At 37.9% G+C, this 23,146-nt stretch overlaps 1 protein-coding gene across 12 annotated transcripts in view; it reads left to right on the top strand.

Moving 5' to 3' along the window:
* Positions 1-23,146, top strand: part of BBX (BBX high mobility group box domain containing) — a 281,580-nt gene that overhangs the window by 67,113 nt on the left and 191,321 nt on the right. Inside the window, exon 1 of one of the 12 annotated variants that reach the window (XM_079921633.1) lies at positions 15,950-16,023. The exons of the other annotated variants lie outside the window; for them this stretch is intronic. The gene's annotated coding sequence lies outside the window, so the exon portion shown is untranslated. Of the gene's footprint in view, positions 1-15,949; positions 16,024-23,146 lie in introns of those variants that run through there. 12 annotated transcript variants of the gene reach the window in all.

Raw genomic sequence — 23,146 nt, 5'->3', positions numbered from 1 at the left:
CGGAGCTTAGTGTCTTTCTCTGTAAAATGGAAATGTTTACCTCAGTGGTTTTTCTCTTAAGTGAAAATATATTGTAAAATATGCTTGCTAAATTTCCATCAGTAAAACCTTGTGTATTGTAGACCCATCTTAGATATCTCTGTATCAAGGGACTTGCTAAAACATTGACAAATTATGACTTTCAAACCTGAGACCTCATAGAGCTAGAGAGATGTTAGAGGATAATAGAAAAACAGCTTTTCTCTGGAAAAGTTATCAGGTTAAAAAACATGCAAATAAATAATATATGTAATCTGATTTGAGAAAATATATTTCTACTAAATATGATTTACTTGTTTTATAAGGGACTATAAAAATTAATGAATGTTCACCAAAATATACAAACAGCTCATACAGCTCAACAACAAAAAACAAACAACCCCATCAAAAAATGGGCAAAAGACCTTATAGACATTTCTCCAAAGACATACAGATGGCCAGTAGACACATGAAAAGATGTTCAACATCACTAACTATTAGAGAAATACAAATCAAAACTTCAGTGAGGTACCATCTCACACCAGTCAGCATGGCCATCATTAAAAAGTCTACAAATAACAAATGCTGGAGAGGGTGTGGAGAAAAGGGAACCCTCCTACACTGTTGGTAGGAATGTAAGTTGGTGCAGCCACTGTGGAAAACAGTGTGGACGTTCCTCAGAAAACTAAAAATAGAATTACCATATGCTCCAGCAATCCCACTCCTGGGTATATACCCAGACAAAACCATAATTCAAAAAGATACATGCACCCCTATGTTCATGGCAACACTATTCAAAATAGCCAAAACATGGAAACAACCTAAATGTCCATCAAGAGATGAATGGATAAAGATGTGGTACATATATACAATGGAATACTACTCAGCCATAAAATGAATGAAATAATGCCATTTGAAGCAACATGGATGCAACTAGAGATTATCATACTAAGTGAAGTAAGTCAGAAGGAGAAAGACAAATACCATATGGTATCACTTATATGTGTAATCTAAAATATGGCACAAATGAACCTATCTACAAAACAGAAACAGACTCACAGACATAGAGAACAGACTTGTGGTTGCCAAGGTGGAGCAGGATAGGGGAGGGAAAGACTGGGAGTTTGAGATTAGCAGATGTAAACTATTATATATAGGATGGATAAACAGCAAGGTTCTACTGTATAGCACAGGGAACTATATTCAGTATCCTGTGATAAACCATAATGGAAAAGAATATAAAAAAAGAATGTCTATATGTGTATAACGGAGTCATTTTGCTGTACAGCAGAGATGAGCACAACACTGTAAATCAACTATACTTCAATAAAAAAAATAAAATTTAAAAAAGAAAAAAAAAATCAATGAATGTTACCCCTGTTAGTAATAGCATGCAGTTAAAAGGAGAATACAAATCCCATACCTAGTAACATTCTATTTTCAAGGGTCTTAATACTAATAGAAATATTTCCTTGAGCAGAATACTTTAGGTAATTTAAATGTTCTTATTAAGATTTCATGAAGATAATAAAAGAATATTTGAATGTATGTGGTGAGGAGAATCTGTAACTTACTGGTGAATATATACCATTTAGCCTTTATAATCATTATGACACAAAAAAATGTTACTTTGAATTTTTTTGGCATTGTGTATATAACTTAATTTTGATTATATGGTAGCTATGACTGTGGCTTTTATATTAAAGAGATTAATTCCATCACAAAGTTAATAATCTCTCAGTATAGTATGAGTTTGACATTTGGGAAAACTTATAAGCCTATGGGCCTGTAAAATGTAATCTACTTACTATACTATATATATATATTTTTTTTTCTTAATGTCTTGGGTTAAAAAAAGGTTTGTTAAGATCACCAGGTGTTCTCTGAGAGATTGCTGATTTTTAAAAATATCTTAAGATGATTTTTAGTATAATAGCTGCCTTAGCATTGAACAGAATGCTCAGCCTTAATGTCTCTTGAAGGCTAATAATGCAAGGAAATCTTAGGGGAACTTGAAACATTTAAAGATAGATCTTTGCATACAACCTAAAGTTTTACTTTAAAGTTTATTTTACTATATTTACCAGTATGCACAAGCGCAGGCTTTATTAACAAAAGGGGCACATGCAACTTTCAGAACTCCCACCCCTCTGGGCCCCCTGTAACTTTTTCAAATAGGTATGTTTAGATTTATCAAAATAGAATCAGATTTGGGGAATTGCAGGAGTATTACTTTATCACTGATCCCGAGTCTCCTTCCTATACACATACCTTAAAGCACCAACAGTTTCTGTTAATTTGTGCCATATAGTTTATGAGAGAGTGTTCTTTTCCAGATTAAGGTTAGGAAGTTCTCTTAGCACTATACTTTTCAAAGACCTCCATATGGAAAAGATAGAAGTATGATATTTGGGGGAATTTTTATTGTCTGACTATATTTAATCATAGTTTCACATTTCTAAAAAGCTAATTATCTGAAATTAGAGACTAACTGGTGTTTTGCTAAATCTTTTAACACCCTTGTTGGTAGTTCAGGGATCTTCTGCATTTGGCCTATGGCAGTTCCAATAGCAGCTGTCAGTTAACCAATATAAAAAGTGTTTATCTGACATTGACCTTGTGCTAGGCACTTTGCTGGATATTATGGGGTAAACAAAGCCCCTTGAGCTAGTCAAAAAATTTTAAGTGATCATGACCCTAAGGCATATCTTTTGTCTGAAAACAGAATCTGGGCATATTCAGGAAAGTGGGTACTGAAACATCAACCCAGGATTGTTTCCTTTTTATTTCCCCAGCCAGTTGCCAGAGAAGTAATCACTAATCCTCTAAATCCTAATCACTTTTGGTGATCCAAGATTATCACTATCTAAAGAGACAGTGGCAAAGGAAACCTTGAAGGAGACAAAAAACAGGTTTGAAAACTTGCAGCTGATCTTTCAACATTTATTGAGTGCAACACAGTGTACTAGATGCTGGGGTTGTGAAGATGAGCAAAACGTGGATTCTTTTCTGTGGGATCTCACAGGGTAATGAGATCTTTAGTCACAAATGAGAGTCATCCATGCTGTAATAGTGGCATATGCAGAGCTTTTGGGAACACATGGAATGCAGCCTAACTCTGCCTGAGGGAAATAGGTAAACTGAGATATCCAGCAGTCACTTTAAGTGAAAAAAACCAGGTTTTAGTTTTAGACAGAAGGCACAGAGGAAAATAATGTAGATTAAAAGCCCCAAACACAGTTATCCACAGGAACTCAGCAATAACATGGCATGAGCATGAGACTGAAGATTTGCCAGTGGAATAGAATTGCAGTTCAGGAGTTGAAAGGGACATTTTGCTGGGCCCTGATACTTTCAGAGGTAAATGCTTTTCATTGAGGAAATTGAGCCTTAGAAAAGTTAAATAACTCGCCCAAGTCACATGGTCTGGATTCAAACTCTGATCTGTGCTATTCCAAAATGCCTGCTTTTTGGACTAAAACCATGATGCCCCATGGGAAACACAGAAAAGAGCAGGAATGCTGCCATAGCTTCTCACTGCAGTTTTTGTTGATTATACCAGCAGTTTCAGTGGGGCAAGTACATGTACCAGCAAACTTTGCTGGACTATCCATCTGCAGGATTGAGTTCTAGTTCTGGCTTTCATTTGTGATGTTGAGCAAATCACTTCAATACTTTTGAGGTTCAGTTTCACAATCAGTAGCCTGGAAATAATATTAGAATTGCTTCAAGGGTCAAGTGAGACTGTAATAATAGTAACCACATAATAATTCATGGAATAGAGTAAGCTTACCATATGGACATTTTAAATAGAACAGGTAGTATCAGTTAACTCTTTAAAACCTTATCTCCCCTTCGATGTTATTTGAATTTTATTTGCTACATTTGAAAGTGAAAGGTTTATTTTGTGCTTCTGGGAATGAACCTAAGGTTCTAGGGCACTCGATGGACCAGTAGCTTGGGAACTGAAGTTTTGGACTACCAAACACCATAATAATAATAAAAAACTTTTAGTGAGCAGATAATTAATAAAAGCAACATGTATTTGTATATTGGTGGTTGGGAGGGTGATAGGCTTGGTACTAAGGTGAATGAGCATCACATCTTAAAAATGTTAGGCCTCTCTTTTCCATGACTCTTTTGTTATATCAGCAGATTGAGGTTTTGGATGGGACATATATAGAGTTACATCTTTCTATATGTCACTCAGCCATCCATCAGTATCAGTGATCCAGAACTCATATGACCTCTGGAAATAAATGTCACTAAGTTGATGTATGTATTTTATAGAAGACACCCATCCCTTACTTAAACCATTTTTATCAGAATTAAACAGATTTAGTTTGCTTTTTGGCTGATTTCCACAGTTAGAATGGAGAGGGGAGCTTCATGCAGGCACTCAGTAGTGAGAACCTAAGTTTTCTCTGTGTGGAGTTTTAAAGTAAAGCATGTTCACTTCTGTGAACTCATCTCAGTTTTGTGAGATAGTTTAAGAAAATGAGATGAACTTATTTTTATAGGGAAGAAAGGTGTAGCTCAGGGTGTTTCAGCACCTTGGCTTAGGGGCTGGCAGCTCGTGATTGGTGGGCCGGGAATTGAACCCACATCCCCTGCTTGCTGGCAGAAATGCAAAATGCCAAACACAAGGATCAGCAAAAGCCTTGGGGGCATCATATGAATACTTTGCAGGATTGGTGTTAGTAATAATTGTCTGGGAAACACTAATAAACGGTTAAATCACGTTGGTGTGGTCTCAGAAGTTCCCCATTTTGAGAAGATTTTCATTTATGATAGCTTAAAATTAGACAAAACGGTTGTGATACTCAAAGAATATAACCACAGGTAACTGGAAAACTTAGTTGCTCCATGTGGCTCATTTCTTGAGGTTCTAGATTGCTGTCCTTTTTTTAAAAAAATTATTTATTTACTTATTTATTTTAAACTCTTAGTTGAAAGGTGCTCTGGACTGGAAGAAGGGTTCACCAGTCTTTAAACATTTTTGCTGCAGTAAAAGAATTTTGAAAACTATTGGATTCTGTCATATATTTCTTCAATGACATTTAAAAATTTTGTCATAGGTTTAATCATTTGCTAATGATATAATCGTCATTGATTGTAAATGTTGACATTTCTTAATAAAATTGGTATAGCCTTTTAAAATGTATTTACTTGAATCAAATACCATAGCTGTTTAATATTTACCTACCACTATCCATTTACAAACTATTCTTTAACAGTCAGATTTTAGTGTGAATTTTTCTCCTTGAAGTCTTTATTATTATACTTTTCCCACTAAATTTTATCCTTATGTATTATTACATTTAAAAAATCTATTTTTGATCACCCTATGGTACTTCTGGTGACAAAATTTAATTTATTGTGATCATGAGACTTTAAAAGATATTTATCACAGTGATTATTAGTACACAGTTGATCAAAATAACATGTGAATTACAAATTTTGATAAATAATATTAGAGAAAAATATTATTTTACTGGAAATTTATCTCAGTGCATTATTGGTACTTTTCTTCTAGTTAGTTCATATATCAACACATGAATATTATTCACTGCAGGAAGAGTTCAGCATACTTTTCATTCATTTTAATATATACACTGAAATTTTGTTTACATAAATATGTTGAAGAGGATGAGAGTATTATTACAGCAGTGTCACTCAGTTCTTTGAACTCCTCCTCAGTTATATTCAAAACCACAGTGCTCTATCATTTAAAATTGTCTTTAATGATTTATCAGCTGACAACCAAATTAGGTCCTCCTCCAATTTTATTCCAAGCAAAAAATTGGCAAAACCACCTGAGTTGCAAGAGTTAGGGCCACACACTTTTTCGCTACCAGTATTTCTTTCTTTTTTTTTTTTTTTTCTTTAAAGAAGATGTTGGGGGTAGGAGTTTATTAATTTATTTTTGGCTGTGTTGGGTCTTCGTTTCTGTGCGAGGGCTTTCTCTAGTTGTGGCAAGTGGGGGCCACTCTTCATCGCAGTGTGCAGGCCTCTCACTATCCTGGCCTCTCCTGTTGCGGAGCACAGGCTCCAGATGCGCAGGCTCAGTAGTTGTGGCTCACGGCCCAGTTGCTCCTCGGCATGTGGGATCCTCCCAAACCAGGGCTCGAACCCGTGTCCCCCGCATTAGCAGGCAGATTCTCAACCACTGCACCACCAGGGAAGCCCCTCGCTACCGCTACCAGTATTTCTAATTGTACCCTTATGTCCTGCTCAGAGGTTTTTTCCTACCTTAAGCAATGCCCCAGAGTGACATTTGTGATGAATGACTATGTGCCTTGATTTTGTAAAGTGGGAGAGGGGGGATAGGAAAAGAGGGGAAGAGACAGGTGAACCTGCTCTCTAGGGGCATTCTCAGGCAGATAAGTGTACTTACAAAGGTTGATATGGAAATTGATTTACCATCTATGTGCCTGCATACCCCTCATACCCCTTAGAAAGTCTTATGCACTTCTAGGAGTTTGCCTAACCTAATTTGAAGACTGTTGTCCTAGTAACCAGTGGGCTCTTAATTAAAAAAAAATTCTCCCCCGATGTGTGTGTGTGTGTGTGTGTGTGTGTGTGTGTGCGCGCGTGCGTGCACACACACACACACACACACACACTCCTGTAAACTTAGAACAGTGCTGGCCAAGGTAAATAGTTTATGTTGTCTAGGTTAATGTTAAAGGTCTTAATTGCTTCTAAGCATGTTAATAAATCATCTTTTCCTGAGAATGAATCTTCACAATCCTAATTCTCTATAAATTCTCCAGGTCAGGATTAACACTCAAATTGCCTGTAACTTTTTTCCTACACATCTTTTGCTAGTCCTACTCACATTTACTAGCACCTTGGCAAAGCGTATTTTAAATAGCTCAGTGTAAGGAGTTGTGTGCAATTTTGAGTAAACAACAAACAATTGGCAACAGTCAGATTACTTTTTTCCTGATTTGTCTCTTTTGCATATCAGTTCATAAAATTACCACAAGAGACCTCAGATGTAATTTACGTTAACTCTTTCCCTTTACAGAAAATGAAACCAGAGAGATTAAGCCAATTGTTCAAGGTCATCGAGGTGGTATTAGGAGAACCGGTGTCTCCTAACTCCCATTATTATACCCATTGCTGCATCACACTTTCTGCTGCCTTTTGCTAAATTGCATTCTTTACCACCATCCTATTTAATATTATTTCTCCTGGCGACTGGGGACTAGCTTTTGTCAACTCAGCATTATTGTTTAAATAGAGAGGTATTTACTTTTTTCATTGAAGACTTTTCTCAAAACAAAAATGCTCCTTATCCCCTGGCAAATACTTTCTGCTGCACAGTAGGACACAGCCAGGCGAGCCTGGGGCCCGGGGCGCCCCACGGCAGTGGCACTGGGGGAGGGAGGGGATGTTAACAGGTCAGAATAGAGGTGGATTGGCAGAGCAGGAGCTGGTGGGAGGTGGGAAGCTTACATCATTTCCCTGCAACTGGGCTCTGGCGAGTCTGTAAGGCCTCACTATCCCGTGTAATAGTTTACCAGATTGACAGAGATTCGTAAAAGAAAGAAAAGGTACGGCAGGACCGATGCTCACCCTGTTCATAAATCTGTGCTATAAGCTGAAACTGTTGATAAGTAACTAGAAGCAGCCAGGACGGTCTGTGCTCGCTCCCCCCCAGCTCAGTTCCTTTCTGCTCCGCCCCATCCCTGCTCTCTGCTGCTCAGATCAGCTTCCTGCTTCTCATGAAAGCTGTTCTCCTATAAAGCTGGTCTGCTTTCACTGAAAGCATTATATTCATAAGTCTGAGTCAGGTTTTGTGGAAGTATCATTGGTTTGGTTTTCTTTGCGGGATGAAGGGGGAGGGAAGAATTTAAAAAAAAAGGGGCAGGCTAAAAAAGCAAAATCATCATGAATTTTGTTGTCACATCGTGCCGGTGTTATAACCAGCTCTGTAGACTGCTGCACTGAAAACATTTCTGTGAGAGGTATGTGCTTGAAAAATGGAAAGGTGACTGTTGGCTGTGGAGCAGACTGTCCACCCAGCAGCTGCTCAGATGGTTGTAAGGTCGTAGTTCTTTCTAGTGTTTTGATATGGAAAGGGCAGTCATTACTTGGAACGTGGTACAGTTAGCCAGCTATTGGTAAAATGTTAACTGTATGCTTGGTCCCCACATCAGGACTCCTGAAAAGCTCCTTCACCCTGAATCCATCTAGTCAAATCCACGGCGTTATTCCAGACTCTTTTGGTGGTGGTTGTCTGTAAACAAGATGATCCTGTTTAATATCTCTCTCATTATATCTCTCTCGTTATTTAGAACCACATGACAAAGATTAATGAGAGAGACTTTGAGTAGCCTAGAAGAAGCTTCAGATCATTTGGAGCTTTTTGCATTGACAGATGCGAAAGTAAAAGGAAATGGTTGATGACTTACCGTAACCTAAAGTGAAAGTTTTAAAGTTTAGAGGGTGTGTTATATGTAAGTGGAAAAATCTGGAGGGGGTCACTAAAATTTAGACTCATAACCCCACCCACTACAGTAGTTGCCTGACCTATATTAAGACCAGAAGGCTCTGGATGTATCTTTTTCAAAGGAGATTAGGAAATGTGTATAAATGCCTCTATTCAGTGGTCAGAAGAGTAGGATTAAGAATAAGAATATAACCAACACTGGAGGAAATACGGAGGACTGTACATTGGTCCAGGCTATTATGTTATAAAACATTTTAGAAAATATTTAAAGTAGGAAAATATAACATTTTATCATGTACATCTGATAAGCTACTAGTGGCAGAGACCATTCAAACTACAAGGGAGCTTCTGCTTGATTTTAAGAATATTTTATCATGAAATTAACTTGAGAACTCTTGAATGTTAGCATATTTTAAATTTATTTTACAAACTTTGGAATTAAATTGTTTAAATTTATCAACGTGTAAACATGCCGATACTGTTGTCCTTTTCCTCAAAGATGGTAATGCTTAAATCACTGAAAGCAGTTATTCACGAATAGAATAGGCTAGCTATTATAACTCAACCTAAATTCTTCCCTTTAAGAGACTGTGCCATTTAAACTTGATTTCTTCTCAAATATTTGCAAAGAGAGCTAATCTTCATGATCATAGAGGATAATGTTAACAAGTTAAATCTAATGCAGGCTTCTGAGAAGGAATCCCCTCTACACTATACCACACACAGACAGGTAGCCACCCTGACTGTATTTACCTTGGTCATTCCTAAGTGTAGCTGCATGCTAGAAACCCCTGGAAAGCTCTTAATACCTACCATTGCCCAGGCCCAATCCCAGGGATTCTGATTTAATTGGTTAGGGGTGGGGCCTGGGCATTGATAGATTTAAAACTGTTCCCAGGTGTTTTCTATTGTGTAGCCAGAGTTGACAACAATTGCATTACCTGAGTGTCCCCAATGCTGAAGCAGCCCATTCTGTTTTGGGTACTGTTTGTATGACACCAAATCTGCTTTGCTATGTGTCCTATTAGGTCTGAACTTTGTCACCAGCAGCTCATCAGATATTCAGTATCTCTCCCCCAAGACTTAGCTTTTCCAGGAGAAATAGTCTTAGTTTTTTCAGTCTCGAGGGCTTGTTTTCTAGGTCCTTTCCCATTCTGGTCACTTCCTGTCATGGAATTGTGCTTGTTTTGTCAGTATCACTCCTAAGTAGGGTGTCCTGGGGATGGAGCCTATCATTCTAGAAGTGTGGTATCCAGCACAGCATGCAGAGAATACAGTAAAGCTGCAACTCTCTTGTTCTGGACACTATACTTCTGTTGTTCGTGGCTAAGCTTACGTTAACTTTTTTGGCAGTCATATCACACTGTTGACTCATGTTGAGCTCGAAGTCAGCTCAAGCTTTGTTCTTTTTCACATGAACTGTACTTAAGTCAGGCCTCTTCTACTCCATGCTTGGTGGATTTTTTTTCACTGTAGTACCAGGGTTTACATTTATACTTGGGAAACATAAGAAGAAAACCCAATGAATCAGTTATTCCACACAGGGAGACTGATGTATCCAAACTGAAAGCCAGAAGTTTATTATATGCATATAGTTGCGATTTTAAAGAGTGATCTAGGCCATTCATTTGAATCTACAGTTAAATTTAATCTTGTTAATTCAGTCCATCTTTCCAGCATTTCTTCTGATTCATTACTCAGAGCTTGCTGTTCAAAGTTAGGAACCCATTTGACTGTGCAGTCTGTCTTAATGTTTGTATTCAATACTTGGTCAAATGCCTTTCCAAAATCAAAATACATCCAGGGCATTCTCCTGAACTATTTGTGTACTATCTTTATTTTAAAAGGAAATACACTGAATTTGTCATGGCTTTCTTGTTTAATGACACAAATAGAAGACAATATTTTGCAGATGAGCAGGTGACTTGTCTAAGATCACACAGTTTGCTACTGTCAAGGCTAGAACCCAAATCCAGCCCTGCTCATGTTCACTCCAGTGCTCTGTGGATCAAACTGCAAGTGCTGATACCATTTGTCTTTTAGGATAAGACTTCAAAGAAAACTGAAAGGAAATAAGGCCTCCACGGATGCTTCACTGTCTCTTTTGGGATATTTAATATTTAATCCCATAACACAGAGCCCAATCAGCTCTTTATTTGTTCTTAATTTACTGTTCTGCCCAATAAAAGAGGGTTAAAATGACTAGCCAGCATTCCTAAATTAATTGTAGAGAATAGTATTCTTAGGAGTTCAGGCATCCTAGGTCCCTTGGAAAGTTATTTCACCACCCCCTGAACCCCACACATACACGCAGTGGGTCACAGTAGAGTACTATCACTTTGTTCGTAATGAATCACAGCATGGGAAGTTTTTATATATTAAACGAGAGGCATATATAGCTCGACTTTTAATTTTGCAGGTGAAGAAACTGAGGCCCAGGCACAAAAGGCTTCCTGTAGCCATAGTGCTTAGCAGAGTACTTAGTACCTAAGCATACTTAGTACATAGTAAATACCTGGATATTGCGCAGCTTTCTTCAATATTGTTTTCTTCTCTATATAGGAATTGGATTTAACCTTTCTTTTCCCCCAGCTTTGCCCTTGGGCATTTATTTCCTTAAAAGTGTTGAAATGGAACAGATTTTTCAAGAGTACCTATTACTTTAGGAAAGCTCCAGTGATACAGTAAAAGCTCAGATAACCAGGTTTATTTTTCCTGGTTTTTGACTTACAAGAAAATAAGCTCCTTTCCTCCCCTTTGAAATACTGATTTTAAACAATTCAGTTTTTTTTTTTTTTTTTAAAAAGACGAGCTCCCAAAGAATGAATAGCCTAGGGCCAGTCTGTATACATTTAGCCTGAATGTGCACATCTTCATTAGGGTCCAATGAATACTGATGCTCACAAGGCTGACCCTAATGTATAAGACTTGCAGTCAGTCACTGGTGATTTAATTATATTCACTATAGGGTACTTACTAAAGCAAGAAAGTATTCCTTAATACATTTTAGAAAGTTTTTCAATAGCAGTAGTTAAAACAAAAGGCCTTATAAGTAAATTTAGTCAGTCAAACGAAGCTACTTCTCCAGCTTTTTGGTTAATACAGGTTTGAGTGTATGTCCTCCTTCACAGTTTGGAAACAGCCCAGTTTTATTAACCTGAGGCTGGTAAAATATAAACACTAATACCCTGTGAAGCTGCACTTTTAGAGTATTCCTTGCTTCTTTTGCAAAACCCAGTAGTCTCAAGTTCTATTTCCTGTTTTGTAAGCATATTTTACATCAATTAATAGTGGTTGGGGCTTCCCTGGTGGCGCAGTGGTTGAGAGTCCGCCTGCCGATGCAGGGGACGCAGGTTCGTGCCCCGGTCTGGGAGAATCCCACATGCCGCGGAGTGGCTGGACCCGTGGGCCATGGCCGCTGGGCCTGCGCGTCCGGAGCCTGTGCTCCGCAACGGGAGAGGCCACAGCAGTGAGAGGCCCGCGTACCGCAAAAAAACAAAACAAAACATAGTGGTTGTATTTTTACATGGCTACTCTTATCTTATATTCTGAAATCCATTCTCATGACCCATTCATTATTTTTATGCTTCATAATGATGCTTTTAACTAGATGTATTTAACAGGAAATGAACATATAAATGTATACAGAACTATGAACTATGTGTACATGACCTATACAGAAGCACGGTTGAAAACTGTAATATGACAAATAGAAGAAGGTATGATTACTAGTGGAATTAGTTAATTCTAGAGTAGTACTCAGTACCAAGTGTCCATATGTAATTTTAAGTCAACATGGGGTATTGGAAAATAAACATGAAATTGAGAAATACAGATTCAGTACTTGTAGAATTTTAAAATGTAAAGATCTAAAGCCCTAACCTCTCTAAGGTACTATTCAGAAAGTGCATATAGACATATTTTCTAAAGCTTCAAACAAATTTCTTTTTACATGGCACATCCCAACAGTCATTTTCCTATGTTTTTTTCTGGTGTTGTTGTTTTTACAATTAAGAAACTAAGTCGAACTTATCAAACTTTAGAAAGAATACTTCAGAAAGAAACCTAAACTTTAAGTTCAATTTTTAGTATTTATTTACAAAGCACGTGTTGCTTTTTACACAGTAAACTTAACAACTCTAACAAAGTGTGTGTGTGTGTGTGTGTGTGTGTGTGTATTTATGTATGAAGTTGCCCTTAAAGCCCATAAAATGGCAAAGAAAAATTGCCAGAAAATAGTGCATTGGTTGCTAAATTATTCATAATGAGTAAGTCTGTCTTAGTCTGTTCAGGTGGCTATAACACACTACCACAGACTGGGTGGCTTATAAACAAAAAAACATTTATTTCTCATAGTCCTGGAGGTTGGAAGCCTGAGATCAGGGTGTCAGCCTGGCCAGGTGAAGGCCCTCTTCTGGATCCCAGACTTCTTGTATCCTCACATGACAGAATGGCCAGTTAAAGAGCAGTAATCCCGTTCATGTAGACTCCATCCTCATGACCTAAGCACCTTATAAACACTCCACCTCCTAATACTATCACGTTGGGTATTAGGATTTCAGCACATGTATTTGCGGGAGCGGGACACAAGCATTTAGACCAGAGCATCCTGCTGCTGGCCCCGCAGAATTCATGAACTTGTTACGTGCAGAAGGCACTCACACCATCCCAGTAGTCCCAGCATCTTAACTGGTTCCACGGTTGACTCAAAAGTCTCATCTAAATATCATCTGTGGGACTTCCCTGGTGGCGCAGTGGTTGAGAGTCCACCTGCCGATGCAGGGGACACGGGTTCGTGCCCCGGTCTGGGAGGATCCCGCATGCTGCGGAGCGGCTGGGCCCGTGAGCCATGGCCGCTGGGCCTGCACGTCCGGAACCTGTGATCCGCAATGGGAGAGGCCACAAAGGTGAGAGGCCCGCGTACCGCAAAAAATAAATTAAATAAATAAATATCATCTGTGTCAGGTATGGGTAAGACTCAAGGGATGGTTCATCCTGAGACAAATTCCCCTTTAGCTGTGAACCTGTGAAATCAAACAAATCATGTGCTTCCAGATTGTAATGGTAGCACAGGCATAGCGTTAAACACTCCCATTCTAAGAAGGAGAAGTAGGAGACAAGGGGGTGATAGTTCCTAAGCAAGTCAGAACCCAACAGGGCAAACAGCATCAAATCTTAAGGCTCAAGAATAATCTTCTTTAATTTGATGCTCTGCCTGCCAGGCCCACTGAGGCAGGAGCCCCACTTTCTGGACACACTAGAGCGTCCCTGCCCCCAGGGCTTTGCTGGGTGCAGTCCCACAGGCTCTCTCCAGGGTGGGAATGGTACACCCGTGGCTCTGCTGGTTTGGAGTTGTAGGGACCTGCAGCCCCGCCCTCACAGCTCTGCTGGGCACTGCCCTGGTGAGGTCTCTGGTGGCCTTGCCCTTGCCGTGGTGCCTTCTGCTTGGGTCTTGTGCCTCCAAGTGGCTCCTTCCCTTGAAATCTAGATGAAGATAGCCACTTCCCCACAGCTCTGCCGGGGAGGGGTCTGTCTCCCATGGCTTTGGGTGGGAGTCTTCTGGCCTGTTGAAACCCAGGTTATGCCCTCCCCACTTTTGAAACTGAGCCGGAAGCCCTGATGATCTCTGAATTACCTCGTGCTGAATATCACACATTTGAAGCAGAATAGCTCTATGGTTCCCGTCTATGAATTTCAAGAAGTCTGACAGCCAACCTTCATTTGTTCCTGTCTCCTTCCCCTCGAGTTCAAATTGCAGTTTTCTTGCTGGGGTGGCTGATTAAACCCCTGGTTCATATGCATACTCATCTTCTCATCAAAAGGTCTTTTGGCCACACCCTTAGTGGTCTTTCCCAAACATGCTTGCTTATTTTTTGTAATATGGATAAGCTGAGAGTTTCCCAAATTTTAAATTTCTGCTTCCCTTTTGATTGCAAATTCTGTCTTTAAGTCATCTCTTTCTTCTTCACGTTTTACTATAACATTCGAGGGAAGCCAGATGGTACCTTCAACACTTTGCTTAGAAAAAGGTTCAGCCAGATAGCCAGTTTTGTTGGCTATTTCTATCTTGCACAAGATAGAACCACAAGCTCTGTTTTCCACAAAACACTAGGACGTGAGGGCAGTTTAGCCTCGTTCTTTGCTGCTTTTTAACAAGGATTGCCTTTCCTTCAGTTTCCAATAACATGTTCCTCATTTCCATCGGAGACCTCATCAGAATGGCCTTCACTGTCCATCTTTCCACCAACATTCTGTTCAAGGCCACTTAGGTGTTCTTTAGGCAAGACTGAGGCTTTCTCTGCAGCTCTTCTTTTGAGCCCTCACTAGAATAGCTTTTAATGGTCTGTTCACTGTAAAGTAGGCTTTTTCTAGCATGCACTTCAAAACTCTTCCAGCCTCTACCCATTACTGTCAGTTCCAAAGCCACTTCACATTTTTAGGTATTTGTTATAGCAGCACCACACTTTGAGTACCAGTTTTCTGTCTTAGTCAATTCAAGGTGCTATGACAAAGTATCACAGACTGGGTGGCTTGTAAACAACAAACATTTATTTCTCACAGTTCTGCAGGCTAGAAATCTGAGATCACGGTCACAGATTTGACTATGAATGACAAAGCTTCTTACTAGGAGAATTATTACTATTGTATTTCATATTTAGAAAGTTCCAAAGAAAATGGATGTTAAGTGTCTTTATCAAGTAGGTCTAAATTAACCTAAATAAATCACCAAAGCAAATATGTATGACTTGTGAATTGAAATATATTATTTATACCTTAGATATTATCTTTGTATGAATCTTAGAATTATTTGATTCTTTTTATTAAAACACTTTAATTAGATTTATTTGAAGTTGTACAGTACTGTATAGGTATCTCTTTCATTATTCAATAAGGGACCTATCCTCATCTGAAGGTTCAGGAAAACCTGTCTTGGAGGAAGTGATAGATAAGATCCGATGGGTAGAAAATTAGGTAGATTGGGCTGGGAGTGGTGGGAGGGAATGCAGAGGCCCCGAGGTGAGAAAAAGCAGGATGTCGAGGAGAAACTAGAAGAATAGTATGACTGGATTTTAGAAAAGAGCGAGAAGGGTGGAATCATTGTGGTGGAAACCAGAATATGTGGTACCTTGTGTGCTTTGATGAGATTACTGCAAGCATAGTGGATAACATTGAAAGATTTTCAGCTAGAGAGTGAGGGGTTTGTATTTATGTTTTGTAAAGATCAGTTTGGTTCCTACAGGAGGGATGCTTTTGAGGGAGGCACAAATGGGGATGAAGAAGTCAGTCAAGAGATTGTTATAGTCGTAGCTTAGACCAGGAGGTGGCAGTGAAGATGAGAAGAAATGGACTGATTTACCATGTATTTAGAAACTTGAATTAATGGTTTTTATGATTGACTAGATGTGTGAGAGTGAGACAGAGGAAACCACACATTAACAGTAACATCTGATGCATTGATGATATAGTGACAACTACCGAAACAGGGACAGCCCCAAGAGAAGCAGATCTGTTGGCTGGACTTCTGAAGAGAAGAATGGCGTAAGGTAATTGAAACCTCCAGAATGAATGATGTTAGCTAAGGAGGAATGTAGAGTGAGAGTAAATTTGACTTGGTAATCCTAGTGCAAGGCCTTGCAAGGAGACTCTTACCTCAAGAATGAGAACATGAAGAAGTACACACTTCTCACCTGCTTTTTGTTTGCTGTTGTTGTTGTATCACTATTGCTTTATAGTTTTTTAACTAAACTTTTAATTTCAAGATAATTGTCAATTCATGTGCAGTTATCAAAAATTATACGGAGAGATCCCATGTACCTTTTATTCATGTTCCCCCCAGTGATAACTTTTTGCAAAACTATGGTAAAATATCACAGCCAGAGTATCAGCATATATACAGACAATATGTAGAACGTTTCCATCACCTCGAGGGTACCTCATGTTGCCTTTCTTATTGTCACATCCACTTCCCTCTTGCCCTCTCCCCCTTTATAATTGCTTGCAACCGCTAATCTGTTTCCCATTTTTGTAATTTTGTCACTTTAGGAATGTTATAGAAATAAGGTTGTATGGTACATAGTCTTTTGAGATTGACTTATTTTCATTCAGCATAATTCTCTGGAGATTCATGCAAGTGTGTGTATCAATACAGTTGACTCTTAATGTGGGTTTGAACTGTGCAGGTCCACTGAAACATTGATTTTTTTTCAGTAAATATGTTAACACAGTACTACACAATCTATGGTTGGTTGAAACCACGGAGGGTCGACAGTAAAGTCACACACAATTTTTGATTGTGTGGTGGGGAGAGGGGGTTGGCACCCCTAACCCCTGTGTTGTTTAAGGGTCAACTGTATACTCTGTGGTAAAATGTCTTTTCATTAATTTTGTTCATTTTCTAATTGGATTGTTTGGGTTTTTTTACTGTTGTGTTTTGAGAGTTCTTTATGTATTCTAGATAATAGTTGTCAGATATGTGGTTGGCATGTATTTTTTCCGAATCTATATCTTACCTTTTCGTCTTCTTTATAGGGTTTTTGGCAGAGCAAAAGTTTTGAATTTTGTTGGAGTTCAGTTTATCACTTTTTCCTTTTATGGATTGTGTTTTTGGTGTCAAGTCCAAGTCCAAGAACTCTTTACCTAGCCCTACATTCTGAAGACTTTTTTTTTCCTCTTTTTCTCTTTATAGTTTTGTGTTTGACATTTAAGTTCATGATTCATTGTGAGTTAATGTTTGTATAAGATGTGTTTCTTAGCTTGAGGTCCTTTGGATGGACCTATGGATGTCCAGTTGCTCCAGCACCATTGGTTTGAAAGCTAACCTTCCTCTATTGAGTTGCTTTTGTGCCTTGGTCAAAAACAAGGTAGGCATATTTATATGGGTCTATTTCTGGTTCTCTATTCTCTATTCTGTTTCATTGATCTATTGTGTCTGCTCCTCCAGCAATATCATGCATTCTTAATTATTACTGTAGCTATATATTAGGTCTTGAAATCAGATAGACTGATTTCATTCTTCTTTTTCAAAATTGTTTTAGCTATTCTAGTTGCTTGCCTTTCTGTATAAAGTCTAGACTAATCTTGTCTCTATCTACTGCATCTTCAAAAATCTAGCTGGGAAATTTTTTTTAAAGGAATTGTGTTAAATCTGTATATCAGTTTGGGGAGAATTTACATTTTTATTATGTTTAGTCTTCCATTTCTTGAACACAGTGTATCTCTTCATTTATTTAGATCTTTGATTTTTTTTCATCAGCATTTTGTACTTTTCAGCATCCATATGTTGGATGTCTGTGTGTTGGACATATTTTTATTAGATATATTTTATTTTATTTACATATTTTATATATTTTATTTTATTAGATTTACAATTAATTACTTCATTTTAAAAACTACTGTACATGGTATTACATTTTTATTTTTATTTAGTTTTTTGGCTGTGCCATGCGGCATGTGGGATCTTAGTTCCCCGGCCAGGGATAGAACCCGTGCCCCCTGCATTAGAAGCGCAGAGTCTTAACCACTGGACTGCCAGGGAAATCCAATGGTATTTATTGTATTTTTAATTTTGGTGTCTACATGTTTACTTCTAGTATATAAAAACGTTAATTTTGATGGCCATATGTTCGTTGCTCATAAATAAAAATATAATTGATTTTTGTATGTTTAACTTATGACCTTATAAGTTCACATACTCATTTTAGAAATTGTTTTTATAGATTCCTTGGAATTTTCCATATAGACAATCATGTCATCTGCAAATAGGGATGGTTTTATTTCTTCTTTTCAGGATTATATGCCTTTTATTCCTTTCCTTGATTAACTGTACTGGCAGAACTACCAGCACTACATAATAAGAGTAATGAGAGTGGATATTTTTGCATTGTCCCTGATCTTAGGAAACAGGCATTCAATATTTTAGTGTTAGAATGTTAGCTATACGTTATTTTTAGATGCTCTTCATCACATTGAAGAAATTTTCCTCAATTCCTCTTACTGAAGATTTTTATCAGGAATGGATGTTGAATTTTGTTGAGTACTTTTCCTGAATCAATTGATATGATCATATGATATTTCTCTTTTTACCAGTTAATGTGGTGGATTATATTAATTGATTTTTGAATATCGAACTATCCTTGCATTCCTGAAATAAATCTCTGGTTATGCTATATAATTCTTTTTATATATTGTTGAATTCTATTTGCTAATATTTTGTTAAGGATTCTTGCATCGGTGCTAATGAGGGATATTGTTGTATAGTTTTTCTTTTTGGTACTATCTTTGTCTGGTTTTGGTATCAAGGTAATACCAAAATCATTTTTCTATTTTTAATTTCATTTATTTCATCTCTTTATTATTTCCTTAATTTCTACTTGTTTGGGTTTATTTGGATCTTTTTCAAGGTTCTTGAGGTGGGAATTTAAATTACTGATTTGGAAGATTTTCTTTTCCAAGAGAAAGCTGCAAGAGTGCTACAGCCTCCCCTCTCAGCACTGCTTTTGCTAGTTTCCACAAATTTTGTTAGGCTGTATTTTCATTTTCCTTCAGTTCAATGTGTTTTTAAAAAAATTTCCCTTGAGACTTTTGATTCATGGATTATGTGTAAGTATATTGTTAGTTTTCAAGCGTTAAGGAGTTTTCCTGTTATCTTTGTTAATGACTTATAATTTGATTCTATTGTGATCAGAGAACACACTCCTAAGATTTTAATTTCTTTAAATTTGTTGATGAACTTGTTTTATAGGGTAGCATATAGTCTTTCTTGGTATGTATTCCTTGGGCACTTGAAAAAGAATGTGTATTCTGCTGTTGTTGGGTCAAGTGTTCTATAAATGTTGATTAGATCCTGTAGTTTGATGATGTTGAGATCTTGTATATTCTGATTTTCTCTCTAGTCATTCAGTCAATTCCTGAGAGAGGTTTGTTGACGTCTCACACTCTCATATCAGTTCGATAGGTTTTTATTTTACATATTTTATAGATCTGTTATTAGTACATACATATTATAGGATTGCTGTATCTTCTTGGTGGTATGACCCTTTTATCATGAGGCCCTTAATGTCCCTCTCCCTGTGTCTGGTGATTTTCTTTGAAGTCTACTTTTCTGATTAATATAGCATTCTTGCTTTATTTTGATTAATGTTTGCAGGATATGCCATTTACATTCTTTTACTTTGACCTACCTATGTCACTATATTTGAAGTGAGTTTTTGGTAGCATATAGTTAGATCATGTTTTTTAACCCACTGCCAATCTGGCTTTTTAGTTAGTACATTTACTTCCTCTTTCTTTACTTCCTGCATTTATAATAAGTATCTTAAATACTTTACATACATTTAGAACTGTATTAGACACTGTTATAATTTGTTAAAACCATCAAAAATAATTTAGAAAAGTCAAGAGAAGAAGGAAAGCATATTGTATTTACCCATATTTTTGCTTATGTTCTTTTTTCTTTTTTATATTCTGAGGTTCCTTCTTTTGTTTTTTCCTTTTTGTTTATTACATTTCTTTAGCTGCTCTTTTTGGTTAGGTCTGTTGGTGAAAATTCTCTTGAGTTTTCCTTCATCCGCTAATGTCTTTATTTTCATTTCCTTCCTGAGGGGTATTTTCACTGGGTATAGGATTCTTGGTTGACAATTCTGTTCTTTAAGCACTTGAAAAATTGCCACTGCCTTCTCATCTCCATGGTTTCTAGTTTGATTATGATGTATCTTGGTATATGTTGCTTGCCAGATTTGGAAAGTTTCCAACCGTTATTTGCTTGAGCACTTTCTCAGCCTTACCCTTTTTTGTCCTTCCTTCCTGGATTGCAATAACATGGATTTTAAACTTTTGTTATTGTTTCATAGATCCCTGAGGCTCTGTTTAGAATTTTTAGAAATTTTTCTTTCTTTTGTTCCAGTTGCGTAAGATCTATTGTTTTCTTTTCTAATTCACTGATCCTTTCCTCTGTCACCTCCACTCTGCCTTTGTGCCCATTCTTTAAGTTTTAAATTTTGGTTATTGTGATTCTCAGTTCCAAAATTTCCATTTAGTTCTTTTTTATATCTTCTGTTTATTTGCTGAGACATGTTATATTTTCATTTGTTTCAGGTATGTTTGCAGCTGCTCACTGAAACATTTTTTTAATAATGGCTGCTTCAAAATCTTTGTCAGATAATTTTAACGTCTCATCTTTAATTTATCATCTGTTAATTATTTTGTTTTGTTTTTTTCATTCAAGTTGAGACAGTCTTGCTTTTGGTATGTGAAGTGACTTTCAATTGAAACCTGGATATTTTGGGCGTTATCTTGTGAATCTTTGGATCTTACATAAACCTCCTGTTTTAGCTGACTTCCTCTGACACTGCTGTAGCAGGGGGAAGGAATGGCACCATATTATTGCTGCCAGGTTGGAAGAGAAATCTAGTTTTCCCCACTTGGCCTCCGTTGACATCCAAGGTAGAGAGGGACTCCTTGGTACTTTTGGGCAGAGGTGGGAGGTCCCATTCGTCAGTAGGCCTCTGAGGATACCACTGCAGCTGGAAGGGTCAGGAATGTCTCATTACTGCTTTATGCATGGCCTCCACTGACACCAAGGGTCAGGGTCAGTGGTGGCCTCTTTACTGCTGGGCAGTGGTCAAAATCCTGATGTGTCTTCACTAGGCCTCTTCTGATACCACCCAAGTGGGGAAAGAGAGGGAAACATTATTACTGCTAGGTGGGAGATGAAAGTTTATGTCTGCACGTGATCTCCATTGACTCTCTATATGGAGGGGGCGAGGGAGGACTTGGACTTGTTACTGTCTGATAGGATGAAAATCCCACCTCCCTACTCGTCCTTCTAACACACTCCTCCATTGTGGGTGTTGGGGACCATAGTTTTTTCTGTCATGTTTGTCTCAGGTAGTACAGTTGTTGTCTAAAAATTTTCTGTCTTGCTAGGCTTTCCTGGTCCTTTGGCTGGAGAGAGCAGACCTTTGTTGGGACTTTTTGGTCTGCGCCTCATTGGCATTTCTGGGTTGCTGGCTTCTTCAGTTCCAAGTCTAGGACATACAGGGTGAAAAGAAGAACCAGGGATCTCAAAACTGTGTTGTTCCTTGGGTCGTGAAGTCCCTAGCTAGCTTGCCTTTTTTTCCTCCTTTCAGAGTCTTCTTATGATTGTTTGATATGTAGTGTCTAGTGTTTTTAGTTGTATTTAGTGAGAGCATTAGGGATAAGTATGTTTGTATCACCTTTCTGGAAGTAAAATTTCCTCACCTTTTTCTTAATGTGGTAAAGATGAAAACACTGCAAAGATGGTATTATGGAGAACATAGCTTGGAATTTCCAGGTGGAATTATTAACATTGGAATGGGTCTTCCAAAGACAGACAGATTCTTACCTCAGGTAATTTGGATATCCTTCAGTTTGAAGGCCTGAGTTGATGCCTGGTAACTGACAGTGACACAGTGTTTTTGATTTTCGTTCCATGTGCTATTTTGGTCTTGGTTTTGTGTATACAATAGAACAGGAAGCATATTGGGTAAGATTACACCTTTCTAAGTCATTTTCAGTTCTGATGCTGTTTAGTTGATTCCACTGGGTTTTAGTGCAATGGGCCAAATGTCCTTTTAATCAGTAAATTGATACTACTCATCTCTTACAAATGCTTTTATTCATAAATACTCCAGCAACTTATTATTTTTTTTAAACTTTGGGCTTAAAACTTTTTGTTTATTAAACTTTTTAGATTAACTGGCAATAAAATTGGCTTTTGGTGTATATAACTCTACTTATTTAAAACATGAATAGATTTTATGTACAGTTCAATGTTCACATTTATAAAGTTCCACTCCTCCCCCTCCAACTTTTCTTATGTTACTTGTAGTCATACCCTTCTCCCAACCCCAACTCCTGCCAACACTGTTTTTTTTGTTCATTATAATAGTTTTGTCTTTTGGAGCATGTGATACAAATTGACTCTTTTGAGACTGGCTTTTTTCACTTACTGTAGTACCTGAGGTTCACCCAAGTTGTTGCATCAATAGCCCATTCTTTTTTTCTGCTGAGTGGTATTCCATTATATATGCATTAGAGTTCATCTATTTACCCATCAGGTTATTTCCAATTTATGGCAATCATGAATAAAGCCACCATAAGCATTCATGTAGAGATTTTTGTGTGAACATATGCATTGATTTCTCCTGGGTTAATACCTAGGAGTAAGTAGGATTGCACATTTATATCATAAGCACATATTTATATGAGGAATATCCAAACTTTTCCAGAGCACTGTACCACCTTTAAGTCCTTTCTTTTTTTTTTTTTGTCACCTTCAAGAGTGTTTGCCTTCACTTGTTGGAGGATTTTAAAAATCTTTGTCAAGGGGGCTTCCCTGGTGGCGCAGTGGTTGAGAGTCCGCCTGCCGATGCAGGGGACACAGGTTCGTGCCCCAGTCTGGGAGGATCCCACATGACGCAGAGTGGCTGGGCCCGTGAGCCATGGCCGCTGAGCCTGCGCATCCGGAGCCTGTGCTCCTCAGCGGGAGAGGCCGCAAAGGTGAGAGGCCTGCGTACTGCAAAAAAAAAAAAAATCTTTGTCAAATAATTTTGACATCTGCATTGTTTCAGAATTGGGGTCTGTTGATTATCTTTTCCTATGCAAGTTGAGATTTTTCTTTTTTCTTCATACACTGACTGACTTTGG

Source organism: Stenella coeruleoalba (assembly GCF_951394435.1).
Source record: "Stenella coeruleoalba genome assembly, chromosome: 5".
NCBI classification, from domain to species: Eukaryota; Metazoa; Chordata; class Mammalia; order Artiodactyla; family Delphinidae; genus Stenella; species Stenella coeruleoalba.
This window is presented reverse-complemented; position numbering and strand designations above follow the sequence as displayed.